Source organism: Hippopotamus amphibius, chromosome 7, assembly GCF_030028045.1.
Source record: "Hippopotamus amphibius kiboko isolate mHipAmp2 chromosome 7, mHipAmp2.hap2, whole genome shotgun sequence".
NCBI classification, from domain to species: Eukaryota; Metazoa; Chordata; class Mammalia; order Artiodactyla; family Hippopotamidae; genus Hippopotamus; species Hippopotamus amphibius.
Window position 1 is genome coordinate 97,486,534 of NC_080192.1, and position 16,221 is coordinate 97,502,754.

General features: G+C 36.5%; 1 protein-coding gene across 8 annotated transcripts in view; it reads left to right on the top strand.

Annotated features, from left to right (window-relative positions):
- The window catches only part of USP34 (ubiquitin specific peptidase 34), a 236,077-nt gene that overhangs the window by 20,637 nt on the left and 199,219 nt on the right, over positions 1-16,221 (top strand). The window lies entirely within an intron of this gene.

Sequence of the window (16,221 nt, forward strand, 5' to 3'; positions counted from 1 at the left end):
TTTATTTAATTTTTCCTTTAAAATTTGAATCAAGATTCAGATGAAGTCTATTGTAGTTGCTGATTTTGTTTTTCTCTGTTGTGCCGTTTGTGGGATCTTAGTTCCCCAACCAGGGATTGAACCCACATCCTTGGAAGTGAAAGCATGGAGTCCAAACCACTGGCCTGCCAGGGAATTCATGAACGTACTCATCTTGTAACTAGAAGTTTGTAGCCTTTGACCAACATCGTCCCATTTCTCCCCCCTCCCCCCTCCACATTCTTCTGGCAACCACCAATCTACTCTCTTTTTCTATGAGTTCAGCTTTTTAAATTTTCATGTATAAGTGAGACCATATAGTGTTTGTGTTTCTCTGACTTGCTTCACTTAGCATAATGCCCTCAAGGTCCATCCATGTTGTCACACATGGCTGAATTTATTCCATTGTATATGTATACCACACCTTCCTTAGCCATTTGTCCATCAGTGGACATGTAGGTTGCTTCCATTTCTTTAATGTTGCATTGAACATGGGGGTATAGATATCTCTTTGAGTTAGTAATACATTTCTTTTGGATATATACCCATAGGTGGGATTGCTAGATCACATTCTATTTTTGCTTTTTTTTTGAGGAAACATCATACTGTTTTACAATGTGGCTGTACCAATTTACACTCCAGCTTACAGTGCACCAGTGTTCCCTTTTCTCCAAATCATCACAAACACTTGTTATCATTTATCTTTTTGGTAATGGCCATTCTGACAGATGTGAGGTGATAGCTTATTGTAGTTGATTTGCATTTCCCTGATGATTAGTGATGTTGAACATCTTTTATGTACCCGTTGGCTAGTTGTTTGTTGTCTTTGGAAGAATGTCTATTCAGGTCATTTGCCATTTTTAAAAAAAATTTTATTTATTTTGGCTGCATTGGATTTTCATTGCTGCGCGAGGGCTTTCTGTAGTTGCAGAGAGCAGGGGCTACTCTTTGTTGCAGTGGGAGGGCTTCTCATTGTGGTGGCTTCTCTTGTTGCATAGCATGGGTTCTAGGCAGGCGGGCTTCAGTAGTTGTGACTAGTGGGCTCTAGAGCGCAAGCTCGTTCATTGTGCATGGGCTTAGTTGCTCCATGCTATATGGAATCTTCCCGGACAAGGACTTGAACCTGTGTCCCCTGCATTGGCAGGCAGATTCTTAACCACTGTGCCACCAGGAAAGTCCCCATTTGCCATTTTGTAATTGGTTATTTGTTTTTTTTTGCTATTGAGTTGTAAGAGTTTCTTATATATTTTATTATTTAATTTTTTTAAAAGTTTTTTTGATGACCATTGTTAAAATCTTTACTGAATTTGTTACAGTATTGCTTCTGTTTTTTATGTTTTGGTATTTTGGCCTTGAGGCATGTGGAATATTAGCTCCCCAACCAGGGGTTGGATATTAGCTCCCCGACCAGGGATTGAACCCACACCTCCTGCATTGGAAGGCAAAGTCTTAACCATTGGACCACCAGGGAAGTCCCTCTTATATATTTTAGTTAACCCTTTATAAGATAAATGGTTTGCAAATATTTTTTCCCATTCTGTAGGTTGATTTCTTTTGGTGTGCAGAAGCTTCTTAGTTTGATGTGGTCCTACTTGTTTATTTTGTTGTTGTTGCTTGTGCTTTCGTTGTGATAGCAAAAAAAATTGTTACCAAGACCACTGTCAAATAACTTTTCCTCAGTGTTTTTGGTTTTGGGTCTTATATTTGAGTCTTTAATCCATTTTGAGTTAATTTTTGTGTATGGTAAGCTAAGGGTCTGGTTTCACTCTGTTGAGTGTAGCTATTCAGTTTTTCCAGCACTGTGTATTGAAGAGACTATTCTTTCCCCATTGAATATTCTTGGCTCACTTGCCAAACATTGGTCAGCCATTTATGCATGGGTTTATTTCTGGCCTTTTCATTCTGTTCCATTGGTCTCTGTGTTTTTATGCCAGTACTATACTGTTTTATCATAATTTTTAAAGTTTTTTTTTTGTTATAATTTTGTAATATAATTTGAAATCAGGAAGTATGATGCCTCTAGCTTTGTTCTTTCTCAGGATTGTTCCAAGTATTTGGAGTCTTCTGTGGTTTCATGTGAATTTTAGGATTTTTTTTTCTATTTCTGTGAAAAATGCCATTGAAATTTTGAGGCATTGCACTTAATTTTTAAATGGTTTTGGGTAGTGTGGACATTTTAACAATGTTAATTATTCTGCTCCATGAACACAGGATATATTCCCCTTTATTTGTGTCTTCTTTAACTTCTTTTATCATTGTCTTATAGTTTTCACTTTCTTAAGGTTACTTCTAAGCATTATTATTTTTGATGCTATTGTAAATGGGATTGTTTTCTTTTTCAGATAGTTCATTGTTAGTGTATTGAAATGTACTTGATTATGTTCATATTGTATCCTGCAACTTTACTGGATTTGTTTATTCTAACAGTTGTTAGTTTTTGGTAGAGTCTTTAGGATTTTATATATATATATATATATATTCATGGCATCTGCAAACGTGATACTCATCCCAGGGATGAATTCCACTTGATGATGGTGTATAATCCTTTTAATGTGCTGTTGAATTTGATTGGCTAGTATTCTGTTGAAGAATTTTTGTATGTATGTTTGTGAGGAATGTTGACCTGTAGTTTTCTTGTATCCTTATTGGGCTTTGGTATCAGGGTAATGCTGGCCTTTACTATAAAATGAAGTTTTACAGTGAAGTGTTCCCTCCTCTTCAGTTTTTTTTTTTTTTTTTTAAGGGTTTGAAAAGGATTAGTGTTAATTATTTGTTAAATGTTTGGTAGAATTCACCAGTGAAACCATCTGGCCTTTGGCTTTCCTTTGTTGGGAGGTTTTGATTCCTAATTCAATTCCTTTACTCGTTATTGGTCTGTTCAGATTTTCTCTTTCTTCATGATTCATGGTTGTATGTTTCTAGGTATTTATCCCTTTTTCTAGGTTGTCTAATTTGTTTGCTTATAATTGTTTATAGTAGTCGCTTAAGATCCATCAGTTGTAATACCTCACTTGTCTCCTCTTTCATTTCTGATTTTGAGTGTTTTCTCTTTTTTTCTTAGTCTAGCTAAGGATTTGTCCTTTTTTTTTTTTTTTTAATTTTTTAATCTTCTCAAAGAACCAGCTTTTAGTTTTGTTGATTTTTCTCCTATTGTTTTTCTAGTTTTCTGCTCTGATATTTGTTATTTCCTTCCTTTTGCTAACTTTTGGTTTAGTTTCTTCTTTTTGTAGTTTCTTGAGGTGTAAAGTTAGGTTGTTTCTTTGAGGCTTCCCCCCCCTCCCCTTAGCATAGCATTTATCTCTGTAAGTTTCCCTCTTAGGACTACATTTGCTGCATTCCATAAGTTTTGGTATGTTGCATTTCCACTTTTGTCTCAAGATATTTTTTGATTTCCCTTTTGACTGCTTTGATTCATTGGTTGTTCATACATATGTTGTATATTTTTTTATTTAAAAAAAAGAGTTTATTTTGCTGTGCTGAATCTTAGTCGTGGCACATGGAATCTTTTAGTTGCAGCATGTAAGATCTTTAGTTGTGGTATGCAAACCTTAGTTGTGGCATGGGGGATCTAATTCCCTGACCGGGGATTGAACTTGGGCCCCCTGCGTTGGAAGTGCAGAGTCTTAGCCACCGGACCACCAAGGAAGTCCCTGTATTTTGTTTAATATACATGTATTTGTGAATTTTCCAGCTTTCCTTCTTTTATTGAACTCTATTTTATACCATTATGGTTTGAAAAGATAATTGTTATGATTTCTGTCTTCTTAAATTTGCTAAGACTTGTTTTGTGACCTAACATAATACCTAGAAAACGTTCCATATGTGCTTGAGGAGAATGTTCTGTGTTCTGCTATTGGATGGGATGTTCTGTATCTGTCTGTTAGGCTCATTTGTTGTATAGTTCAAATTCATTGTTTCCTTATTGATCTTCTGTCTGATTGAAAGTGGGATATTGAAGTGTCTTACTATTTTTGTATTGATTATTTCTCTCTTTGGATCTGTTAGTATGTACTTAACATATTTAGATACTCTGATGCTGGGTGCATATATATTTGCTATTTTTGTATTCTCATAATAAATTCACCCTTTATCATTATATAATGAACCTTCTTTGTTTTCTGGTATAGCCTTTGGCTTAAAGTCTGTTTTGTCTGATATAAATATAGCTATTCCTTCTTTCTTTTTGTTTCCATTTGCATGGAATATATTTTTTCATCCCTTCACTTTAAGTCTGTGTGTGTCTTTAAAGTTGTAGTGAGTCTCTTTCAAGCCACATCTAGTTGGATTTTTTTTGTGGGGTTTTTGTTTGTTTGTTTTTTTAAATTCCATACAACCAGACAGTGCCTTTCATTGGAGAATTTATTTACTGACTACTTCCATTTCATTGTTTCCTTGCTGTTTTATCATTTCATTTTTCCTTTCTTCCTCTCGCTGTCTTCCTTTGTGAACTGATGATTTCCTTAGTGATGCTTTGATTTCTTTTTCTGTCTTTTGTACATCTTACTGTAGGTTTTCACTTTGTGGTTACCATGAGACTTATATAAAACGTGTTACAGATATAATAGTGAATTTTAAAAAATTAATTAAACTTTGGCTGCATTGGGTCTTTGTTGCTGCACACACACGGGCTTTCTCTAGTTGTGGTGAGCAGGGGTTACTCTTTGTTGCAGTGCGTGGGTTTCTCATTGTGGTGGCTTCTCTTGTGGTGGAGCATGGGCTCTAAGTGCACAGGCTTCAGTAGTTGTGGCACATGGGCTCAGTAGTTGTGGCTTGAGGGCTCTAGAGCACAGGCTCAGTAGTTGTGGCGCACGGGCTTAGTTGCTCCGTGGCATGTGGAACCTTCCCGGCCCATGGATTGAACCCATATCCCATGCATTGATAGGCAGATTCTTAACCACTGCGCCACTAGGGAAGCTCCAATAGTGCATCTTAAGCTTATAACAACATCGTGTAGAAAAACTCTACCCTTTTAGCCTTACTCCTGATTTTTTGTTTTTGATGTCACAATTGACATCTTTTTATGTTGGGTGTCCATTAACAAATCAGTTACAGTTATTTTTAGTAGTTTTGCCATTTAACCTTTATGCTAGAGTTAACTGATCGACATACCACCATATTATAGTAAATGCCTTCATTTCTGAAAGACAAGTTTTCTGAATATTCTTGGTTGGCATTTTTTTTTCTTTCAGCACTTCGAATATATATCATCCCATTCTTACTGCACTTTTAAGATTTTTGCTGAGAAGTCCTCTAGCTTTATGGGGGTTCCTGTGTGAGGAAGAATGTTTTTTCTCTTTCAGATAGTTTCATTATAATATGTGTTGGAGAAGATCTTTTTGAGTTGAAATTTTTGGGGAACTTCATCAACTTGGATGTCCAGATATCTTTACAGATTTGGGAAGTTCTCAGCTATTATTTCTTTAAATAAACTGCTGTTCCTTTTCCCCTCTTTTTTCCTCTGGGACTCCAGTAATGCATAGATTGTTTCTCTTAGTTGTATCCCAATTTCTGTGGGTTTCCTTCAGTTTTTCTAATTCATTTTTCTTTGTTCTCCTCTGACTGGATAATTTCAATTGACCTGTCTTCCATTTTATATATTTCTTCTTTTTTTTAATTTTAAAAAATTTTAATTTTAAATTTTGGCTGTGTTGAGTCTTCATTCCTGCATGTGGGCTTTCTCTAGTTGTGGCTAGTGGGGGCTACTCTTCGTTGTGGTATGTGGACTTCTCATTGTGGTGGCTTCTCTTGTTGTGGGGCATGGGCTCTAGGCATGTGGGCTTCAGTAGCTGCAGTGTGTGTGCTCAGTAGTTCTGGCCTGCAGGCTTTAGAGCACAGGCTCAGTAGTTTTGGTGCACAGGCTTCGTGGGATCTTCCTGGCCCAGGGATCAAATCTGTGCCCCTTGCATTGGCAGGTGGATTCTTAATCACTGCGCCACCAGGGATGTCCCTCTTTGTTCTTCTTGATCAAGTCTGCTGTTGATGCTCCCTGTTTTGTTTTTATTTCATTTGTTGTATTTTTTAGCTCTAGAATTTCTGCTTGGTTCTGTTTTATAATTAATTTTTTTTAACGTCTCTTTTTTGTTTGCTTATTTTTCTGATTTCATTGAATTGTCTTTTTGTGTTTTCTTGTAGCTCACTGATCTTCCTTAAAACAACTTACTTGAATTATTTATTGGACAAATTGCAGATCTCCATTTCTTTGGAGTTGGTTACTAGAAAATTATTGTGTTCCCTTAGTGGTTTCATGTCAGTTTGATTTTTCACGTTTCATGATGTCTTGAGTTGCTGTTTTTGGATGTGGAGAAGTAGTCCTCTCCTCCAGTTTTTACTGACTGGCTTTGGGAGAGACATATCTTCTGACAGCCCTGTTAAGAATTGACTTTCTGAGACCTTTTTTAACGGATATGTGTGCTCCTCATTTCTTGTTCTCTTTTGAAGGATAGTTCTAAGATTGTTGCTCTCTCCTGATCATACAAAGCCAGGTTGAGTGCTGACAGCCTCTCATTAGCTTTTCCTACACCAGTCCTGAATTCTTATGTGTGCTTTCTCCCACTTCTTTAGGGTCTGGACAGCTTTTTGCACACACTCATTAGTTGTCTGTGAAGCCTTACTTTTGCTGCCCTTAGGAGTGCAGATAAGGAGCCAGCCACAGGGTGGGAGTGTGTGTGAGTAAGGTACATGGAGAGTTGGGGATGTTTATGTGGGGGTTGGGGACATCCTCAGACAAGATCTTTCTTGGCACTGTGCTGTGCTGCCTTGGGGGAAGGGTGTCACAGGTAAAGTGAAACTGTTCCTCTTACTCTCTTCAGTGTGCCCAATCCTGGATTTTATTTTATTTTTGTGTGTTGGAACGTCTCTGCTGCACTCCCAGGCTTCCATAAAGGCACTGTTGTCCATGGTGATTTTCAGAATTAGTGTTCTTTGGGAGGAAGATGGTAGAAAGCTTCCATTTTGCTATTTTGATGACATCTTTCCCTACTGATGTAGTTTATACAACCAAGCTTAGACTTATTTTTTGTATGACTTTATTAAAATGGAAATAAACTTTATGTACTATGTGTGTCTGGCATTTTTTTCACTTAATACATCACTGCAAGTTATCCATGTTGCTTGTTAATGTATTAGTAGTCTGTTGCTTTTTATAGTTGAATAGAAAACTATAACTTTTTAAAATCAATCCACTCTTTGGACAGGTGGTTTGTTTCTAGTTTGAGGCTGCTTGAATGATTTGTTTTGTTTATTTTGCTTTTTGTGTTTTTTGTTTTGTTTTGTTTTTGTTTGGTTGGTTGGTTACCTGCTTGGACTAGTTCTGTAGATTCTGGCTGCCCTGCTGTTTGTAGTCACTGATGTGTCTTTTTTTGTTGCTGTTGTTCTTGCTATTTGTTGAAGAAATTACTGATTCCATGGATCATTTAGTTCATAAATGTTTTTTGTTTTGGATATTGCCTATTGTATCCTTGTGGAATTGTTGAACATGTTTTCCTGTCTCCTTGATTTCTGTAATTTGATTGTTAGATTTGGAGGCTTGATCAGATTTTGATTAGATTTCTTGGCAAGACTTTTATAAAATGTATTGTATTCGTTCATCAGAGGGCAAATAATGTCATGTTGTTGCTTTTTTTGTAATGCCAGCAGCTGTTACCTCGATCTTTTATTTCATTAGTAGTTGCAAAATGGTGATGTTCTAATCCTATCATTTTTCTTTATTAGCTGGTCTTATCTGTATAAGGAGAAAGTTCCTTTTATTACCCATGTCATTGAATTACCATTAGTGCAGGAAGGCAGGATAAATGTCTCTTTTTTCCCTTTTATTTACCAGTTTTCACACAGTGAGTTCTTTAAAAATAATGTTTTTGCCTTTATTCACTGAACTTTTGGGGGGTTATTTCATATCAGTTTATAAAGAACATCTCCCCCCCGCCCCCCCTTTCTTTTTCTTGATGCATAGTTTTCCATTGTCAGGATGAATTTCACTTGTCTTCTATTGATGAACATTTATGTTATTTCCAGTCTTCTGATATTAAGAACAGTGCTAAGTTAAATATCAATGAGTGTTATTTTGGATGAAAGAAAAATGTGTAGAAAAAGATCCTTAAAATAATAGAGGATCAGTGTATTTTTTATTTTGATTTTGTCAAATTGTTTTTAGTGATGTATGAAAGCGCCTGTTTTCTCTTGAGTTTATTTAAACTTTTTGCAAACCTGGTAAGAAAAATATAGTATTTCAGTGGTATGTTTGAATCACATGTGTATCTTTTTTTTTTTTTTAATCCCATTTTTTCTTCAGTGTTTCTTTGCCAATCTTTTTTTGAGCTCAGAGAGATTCCTCTTTTGTAAAGACTTTTCCTGATTTGTAGTTTCTTTGAAGGTTGCTTTTCTGTTTTTATCTATGATTAAACTTTTTATATGCTCAAACATATCAATTCAGAACACTTTAAGAATGCCAGGCTTTGTTTCTGTCATCTTCTATGTTGTTATCTAGTATTTCAGTTGACTTGAAAGACTCCCAAACTATAGACAGTACCTGACTTATGATGGTTTGGCTTACAGCTTTTTAGCTTGCTTCCTTTTTTTTTTTTTTTTCTTACTTAAAAGATATATCTTTATTTTTCTAACTTGAGAGCCTGTACCACCTCCCCCCCACATATACACATGACCATTTGCAATAATAGCTGTTAAAATTAACAAATACATTTTAATTCCTATCAAGTTCCCATGTTTTGTTTTGATATATTTACACTATAAATTAATGTAAATAGACTTCCTGAATTTGAAGTGTATTTAAATTTCTGGGGTAGGCACTGTCGGCCCATGGTGTATTGTTCTTTAATATACTGACCAAGACTGCCTTAATGTTCCTCTCAGCTGTTTTCAGCTTTCTAATGGTGAGAAAGTGATATACATGCAGTGAAAACTGTACTTTGAATTTTGAATTTTGGTCTTTTCTTGGGCTAGTGATACGGGTATGGTACTCTTGCGTAAGGATGGACAGCAGCAGTAAGCTGTAGCTCCCAGTCAGCCTTGCTTCCAGTATACTATGCAGTCCTGAGGGTAAACAGCTGATACACTTAGCTTTTCTGTACCCATAGATCCATTCTGTTTTTCACTTTAAGTACACTATTTAATAAATTGCATGAGATATTCAGCATTTTACTATAATACAGGCTTTGTGTTAGATGCTTTTGACCAGCTGTAGGCTAACGTAAGTGTTCTAAGCATATTTAAGGTTGGCTAGGCTAAGCTGAGCTATATGGTAGGTTAGGTGTAATAAATGCATTTTCACAATTTATGGTGTTTTGAACTTATAGTGGGTTTATTGGGATTGTAATCCCATTGTAAGTGGAGAAAGATCTGTAATAAGTATTTAATTTTGTTAATTTTTCTTCAGTTTGCTGATTTAGGTTTACCCGTGTTTATTTCCTTCTTTACCATATTTTTCTTGCTTCTTGCTCTTACACTCTTTTCCTTTCTCCTTTTTTTTCTTTTGCGGTACCTCTTAATGTTTTAAAAATTTGATTTTCTATTTGTGGCCTATCAATGATAAGCATATACATTTGTCCAAAGTTTTATTTCACCTTTCCTCTTGAGGTCTACTGTGGGTATCAAATTCTAGATTGAGGTTTACTTTGGATCTAAAATTCTAGATTGGCCATTATTTTAATGTTATGAAGATTTTATTCTGCTCTTTCAGTCAGAAGTCTGCCTCTCAATCTGTATTATTGTTACTGTATGTAGTCTTTTTTCCTCTGAAGCTTTAACTAAAACTTTCTATGACAAATTTCTAATATGTGCAAAAGAATAATACACTTATGGTATTGAAAGGTAAAATTTGTCTGGCAGAAGTTCACCCAAGTTCATAACCATGTAGTACTTTTCTTTAATTGGCTTGTATTCACTTAATTGGCCCTTTGAAACGTCTTTTAAATGTGTTTGTAACTCTAGGTCAAGTAGTAGATCATTTAACACTTTACCTTCAAGGCAACAGATATTAAAGGATTTATGATTGTTGATAGAATATTCTGACAGCATCTTGTTACATTATTTACTTAATCAAGCCTTAGATATGCTAGCTGCTTCAACAACTTTATCTTCCCATTCCCTTACTTAGTGTTATCTAGTACACTGTTCCTCTCTCTTAATTCTCTCTTCCTTTGTACATGATGATCCTTCTGACTAGGATTCCATCCACTGTGGGCTTCTTTGTCATCACTCCTTCCTTTCTATTCCTTTGCCACGTCCTTGCTTCCCTTTATACTAACTCCTGTCTTTCAGTTTAGTTGTTATTTCTTTCAGGGGATTTTCCTTAACCCTTTCTAGGACTGTGTTTCTACATCCTGCTTATTAGGTTAAGGAAGAAAAAAAGAGTTGCAGAGAGTTGTATAAAAGAAGTTTTCTTGAACTAGGTATTGTTTAAGAAGTCTAGAAAAATTTTAAAAAGTCTAGATAAAGTGCCCTGTATTTAGCTTGCTCTGCAAATTGAATAAGTATTTGAAGTACTGTAATAGAAAGCTGGAGTGGAAATGATAGCTAATGCATTTGTTTCTTTTGAAATATAAGATGCAAAAACTCCAGTCAGTGGACTGAAACCCTAAGAAAAGGCCCTATATCAAAAGATTGGTGAATGTGTATTAAAAGTTTTAAAATCAAGCGTTAGTTTTGTAATTTTTATATAACCAAGGAACAACTCAAGTTAGGAGTGCTGGCTAGTACTAGTCTCCTGGAGCTGGTTGTACTTATTTTAGCCATTTTACCCACCTTGGTGGATCTCAGAGGCTAACCTTGGCCAGGGTTCTGGATAGGGCCCAGCTTCTTGTAAGTTCTGTTCTTTTGGGACTTTGCTGATAATGCCATTCTTACTGGCTCCTAAGAAGTTATATGAGGTTGTGTTCAGCACCTTTGGCCTGGTGAGCAGCCATGAATTTTTTCATCTGATGAGTTGTGAGATTATATATGAGAATATTTACCCTTTACTTGGGGTAAGGTCTGGGTCATACCTAGTGATGGTTTCTCACTAGACTCCTGGGTTATGCCTCCTGTCCTCTCATGTTTCCTTTTGGGGTTGTGCTTGCCATCATACTGTCATACTGTCCATTTCTGATCTTGAAGTTTTTATGAGCATTTTCTTCTTTTTAAATCTAAGTGATGAGAACCATTTACTTTTCATCCTGTTTCCACCCTTCTACCTCAGGCATTGTGTCAATTGGTTACATTTCTTTCAGTTTCTGAATTTCTTTTCTTTGCTTTTGAGGGAATGGCATCTCTGGCACCCAGGAATTACTGGTGCTTAATGTTTCCATATCCACTTTGATCTCGTCTCTTGGGCTATTTTTGATATTCTTTAGATCTATATGGCAGTTCTCCCACTTTGCCTTCTTCCATATCCAAGTGGTTGGCCCTTTAGAGTTGGAATACAGTTCCTCTTCTGTAGGAAATGGTGGAAGGATTTCTTGAACTTGCCTGCCTGCCTGTCTTCTTTCCTTCCTTCCTTCCTTTATTAATTTATTATACTGTGGACTTGACCAGATCTTTGATGATTTGTAAAGATCAGTGGCTTCTTTTAAACTGAAGTCTGGGCTTCTCTCTCTCTTTTTTTTAATTAATTAAAAGTTTTTAATATCGTAAAAAACACATAACAAATTTTCTCATCTTTACCATCTTTTAAAATTTTTGAAGTATAGTTCACTTACAATGTTGTATTAGTTCCCGGTGTACAGCAAAGTGATTAAGTTATACACATGTATTTTTTTTCATATTCTTTTTCATTACAGGTTATTATAAGATATTGAATACAGTTCCTTGTGCTGTACAGTAGGACCTTGTTTATCTCATCTTAACCATTTTTAAGTGTACAATTCACATTGTTGGGAGTTCCCTGGTGGTCTAGTGGGTAGGAACTTCGCATTCCCAATGCAGGGGCCCAGGTTGGATCCCTGGTCAGAGAACTAGATTCGCGTGCTGCAACTCAGAAGCCCGAGCCCTAATGCTGTAGCTAAAAGATCCTGCGTGTCTCAACTAAGACCCGCTGCAGCCAAGATAAATAAATATTAAAAAAAAAAAAAAAAAGAATATTCCCATTGTTATGCAACAGATCTGCAGAACTTTTTCAACTTGAAAACTGAAACTCTGTACCCATTAAACAACTCATTTCCCTCTCCCCCTGACAACTACCATTCTATTTTGTTTTGTGGATTTGATTACTCAAGATATTTCATTTAAGTAGAATCATACAGTATTTTGTCTTTTTGTGACTGGCTTATTTACTTAACATAATGTCCTCAGGGTTTGTTCATTTTGTGGCATGTGATGGGATTTTCTTCTTTTTTAAGGCTAAATAACATTCTTCTCTATGTATACACCACTTTTTGTTTATTCATCTGTCCATGTACATTTGGGTTATTTCACTGTCTCTTGCCAATTGTGAATAATGCTGCTAGGAACATAGGTGTCCAGATATCTCTTTGAGGTCTGCTTTCAGTTCTTTTTCATATATATACCCAAAAGTGGGATTGCTGAATCATATGGTAATTCTTTTTAAAATTTTTTGAGGAACTGCTGTACTCTTTTTGATGGTAGTTGCACCATTTAATATTCCCACCAGCAGTGCTGAAGGCTTTCAGTTTCTCCACATCCTCATCTATACTTGTTTTATGATTTGTTTTTAATAGTAGCCATCCTAATGGGTGTGAAGTGATATTTCATTATGGTTTTTGTGTACTTAGTTTTGAAATCATGAAATTTGAGTCTTCCAACTTTGTTCTTGTTTTTCAAGATTGTTTTTGTTTTTCGGGGTCCCTTGAAATTACATGTAAGTTTAAGGGTAGAATTTTCTATTTCTGCAAAAACACCAGGATTTTGGTAGGGATTGTATTGACTCTGTAGATCATTTTGGGCAGTGTTAACATTTAACAATGTTAAATATTCCATGAATATGAGAGAGTTGTTTGTTTATTTGTACCTAATTTCTTTCAGCAACGTTTTGTAAAGTTGTCAGTTTACAAGTCTTTCCCCTTCCTGGTTTAGGTTTTTTTTTTTCCTTTAGGAACTTTCATTGAAATAGAATTGACATACAGTAAACTGCATATATTTTAAAGTGTGCAATTTGATATTTTTTTTACTTATTAGTAATGTATATATGGCAATCCCAATCTCCCCAGTTTAGTTTATCCTAAGTTTTTTATTTTTTGATGCTTGTGTTCTTTTTTTTTTAAAAATATTTATTTATTTATTTGGTTGTGCCAGGTCTTAGTTGCAGCAGGCGGGCTCATTAGCTGTAGCATGAGAACTCTTAGTTTCGGCATGCATGTGGGATCTAGTTCCCTGACCAGGGATGGAACCCGGGCCCCCTGCATTGGGAGCTCGGAGTCTTAACCACTACACCACCAGGGAAGTCCTCAACGCTTGTGTTCTTAATTTCCTTTTCAGATTGTTCATTGCTAGTATATAGAAATGCAGTGGATTTTTGTGTGTTGACTTTGTGTCCTGTTACTTTACTGAAATAATTTATTCTAGCAAATGTGTGTGTATACCATCACATTTTCTGCATGTAAAATCATGCCACCCATGAACAGAGGTAGTTTTACTGCTTTCTTTTCAATTTCTTCTTCTTGCCTAATTGGTCTGACTAGAGCTTCCAATACCATGTTGAATAGAAGTTGTGAAAGCAGCTACTCTATCTTGTTCCTGATCATAGAGAGAAGCTTTCAGTCTTTCACTAGTGAGTGTGATCTTCGCTTTCTGTCTGGAGAAGTCTAGTTTGTCTAACTCTGATAAGATGTCCTTCCCTTCCCTTTCTAGTTATGGGTAGGTATAATGAGATAGTGAGCTTATGTTGGTGAGCAGTTAGGTTGCCAGGTGGGCCTCAGGTGGGGTACGTGTTTCTCACCACACATGCTTTTTTCCAGAATGTGTGCCGTTTGTGTTTTGTGTTAGAGAAGGATATGATCCTTGTGGCCACTCTGTTCCCTGTGTTTTCAGGCTAGGGAAGGAAAACCGTCATTGTTTACTATGGTCTCTTCTTGATGAAATCATACAAACCAAGAGCTTGCTTTTAGTAGTTACCTTATCTTATCTCCCACTACATCTTACTCTTGTCATGGTTGCTAGGCTTTGTTGTCAGGATCTTCTCCCTAATGGGGCGTTAGTGTCTTTGGCTTCCAGAGCCTCAGGTGCTATTTACCTTGTTATCCATTTGTTTGGCGTGTACTTTTGCCCTGTGATTTTCCCTTTTCTCTCTGGCCAAGAGAATTTTTTTACCCTCCTTGGTTTAGTCAGTATTATCAGAGAGCAATCTTCCAACCTCCTACTTGGACTTCAAGCATTTCTGGAGCTGAGTAGGAGGAGAGTGCTATAACTTTCAACGTTGAGTATATAGTATGATCTAGAACAAGGTGAGTTTTTTAAAAAACGAAAATTAAGCCATACACAGTTGGTAAATAGAGGAATGATGATAATATAATGGAACATCTTACTGCTTCATATGCGATTTTCCCCCCATCACATTCATGTTTTATAGTGATTCATGCAAGCTTTCTTGTGATTAAAGAGAAGACCCTACTAGTATGTGGAAAAACGTTAACAAAGCTCATATTCCTCAAAAATGCCTTCTTGTTGTGTATACAGTGATTGGTTTATTGCCTTCAAGGACCCCTGTGTTTTCTACTTTGTAGAGCTGTGTGGAGAAAGAAGTAGGTGCAAAGTCATTAAAATGGATCTATGAGAATGGTTATATTTGATCTTCATTTTTTTGGGAAATGATCTTTATTAGAATTGAATGCCCTCAGGCACGTTGATATCAAAAGATGAAGCATGAACCTCATGGTTTAAAGTTGCAGAAGGTTGATTGGCTCTGCTTAGTACAATTACCAATAGAGATTTAATTGTGCTAGTATTTTTTTTAAATTATAAATCAGACTAGTTATTGGTTTTGTCAGTGCTCTGGTTATAAAGTTTCATAGATTTTGAGTAGTCTGCTTCTAACATTTTATTGTTAGTCTCATTTTCTTTATTGCAAGATTTTATATCACATGAGGCTTCTCAGCGGTGCTTACCTGACATAGTAGGAAATGCCTGTACAGAGAGATTAAATGTTTTCAGTATGATACTCCTGGCTTTCAGCTACCTGATTGTGCAAAACCTAACTCTCTGGTTCACCATCTCCGGAGAGGAAATAGTCTTTTGGAGAGAGAGAGAGAGAGAGAGTGAGAGTGTGTGTGTGTGTTGAGGGGGGGAAGTAGGGGGATGCGGGTTTGTCTAACAGCTATTTTTTAAAAATAAATTTATTTATTTATTTATTTATTTATTTTATTGGCTGTGTTGGGTCTTCGTTGTTGTACACGGGCTTTCTCTAGTTGCGGCGAGTGGGGCTACTCTTCCTTGTGGTGCGCCATCTTTTTTGCTGTGCGTGGGCTTTCTTCTTCTTCTTTTTTTTTTTTAAGTTGTGGTGAGCGGGGGCTACTCTTTGTTGTGGTGCACGGGCTCCTCATTGCCGTGGCTTCTCTTGTTGCAGAGCATGGGCTCTAGGCGCATGGGCTTCAGTAGTTGCAGCACATGGGCTCAGTAGTTGTGGCTCACGGGCTCTAAAGCGCAGGCTCAATAGTTGTGGTGCACAGGCTTAGTTGCTCCGTGGTATGTGGGATCTTCCTGAAGCAGGGATCAAACCCGTGTCCCCTGCATTGGCAGGCGGATTCTCAACCACTGCGCCACCTAGGAAGCCCCCTAACTGCTTCTTAATAATATCTTAATATTTTTTAGCCCCACATGTATTCCTGCTTTTAGAAGTACTCAGTGTTTTTAATTCCTGACCCTGTCTGAGATTTTGTGGGACAAAGTTAGCATCAAATTAGTCAGTAATTAAACCAAGATTTATTTTCTTTAGTGAAAGCAGAAAGAAAAATTACCTGAAATATTCGTATTTGTAAATCTAGGCTTTTTTTTTAAGCATTGGCTTTTTTTTTTTTTTTTTTTTTGGCTGTGCTGTGTGGCATGAGGGATCTTAGTTCCCTGACCAGGGATTGAACGCATGCCCCCTGCAATGGAAGTGCAGAGTTTTATTTTGTTTTTTTTTTAATTCTCTCTCTTTTTTTTAACTTTTTTTTTTTTGTTTTTTACAGTAAACTACATATATTTAGAGTGTACAATTTGGTATCCCAATCTCCCAATTCATTACCCCCCCAACCCTCTCCGCTTTCCCCACTTGGTGTCCAT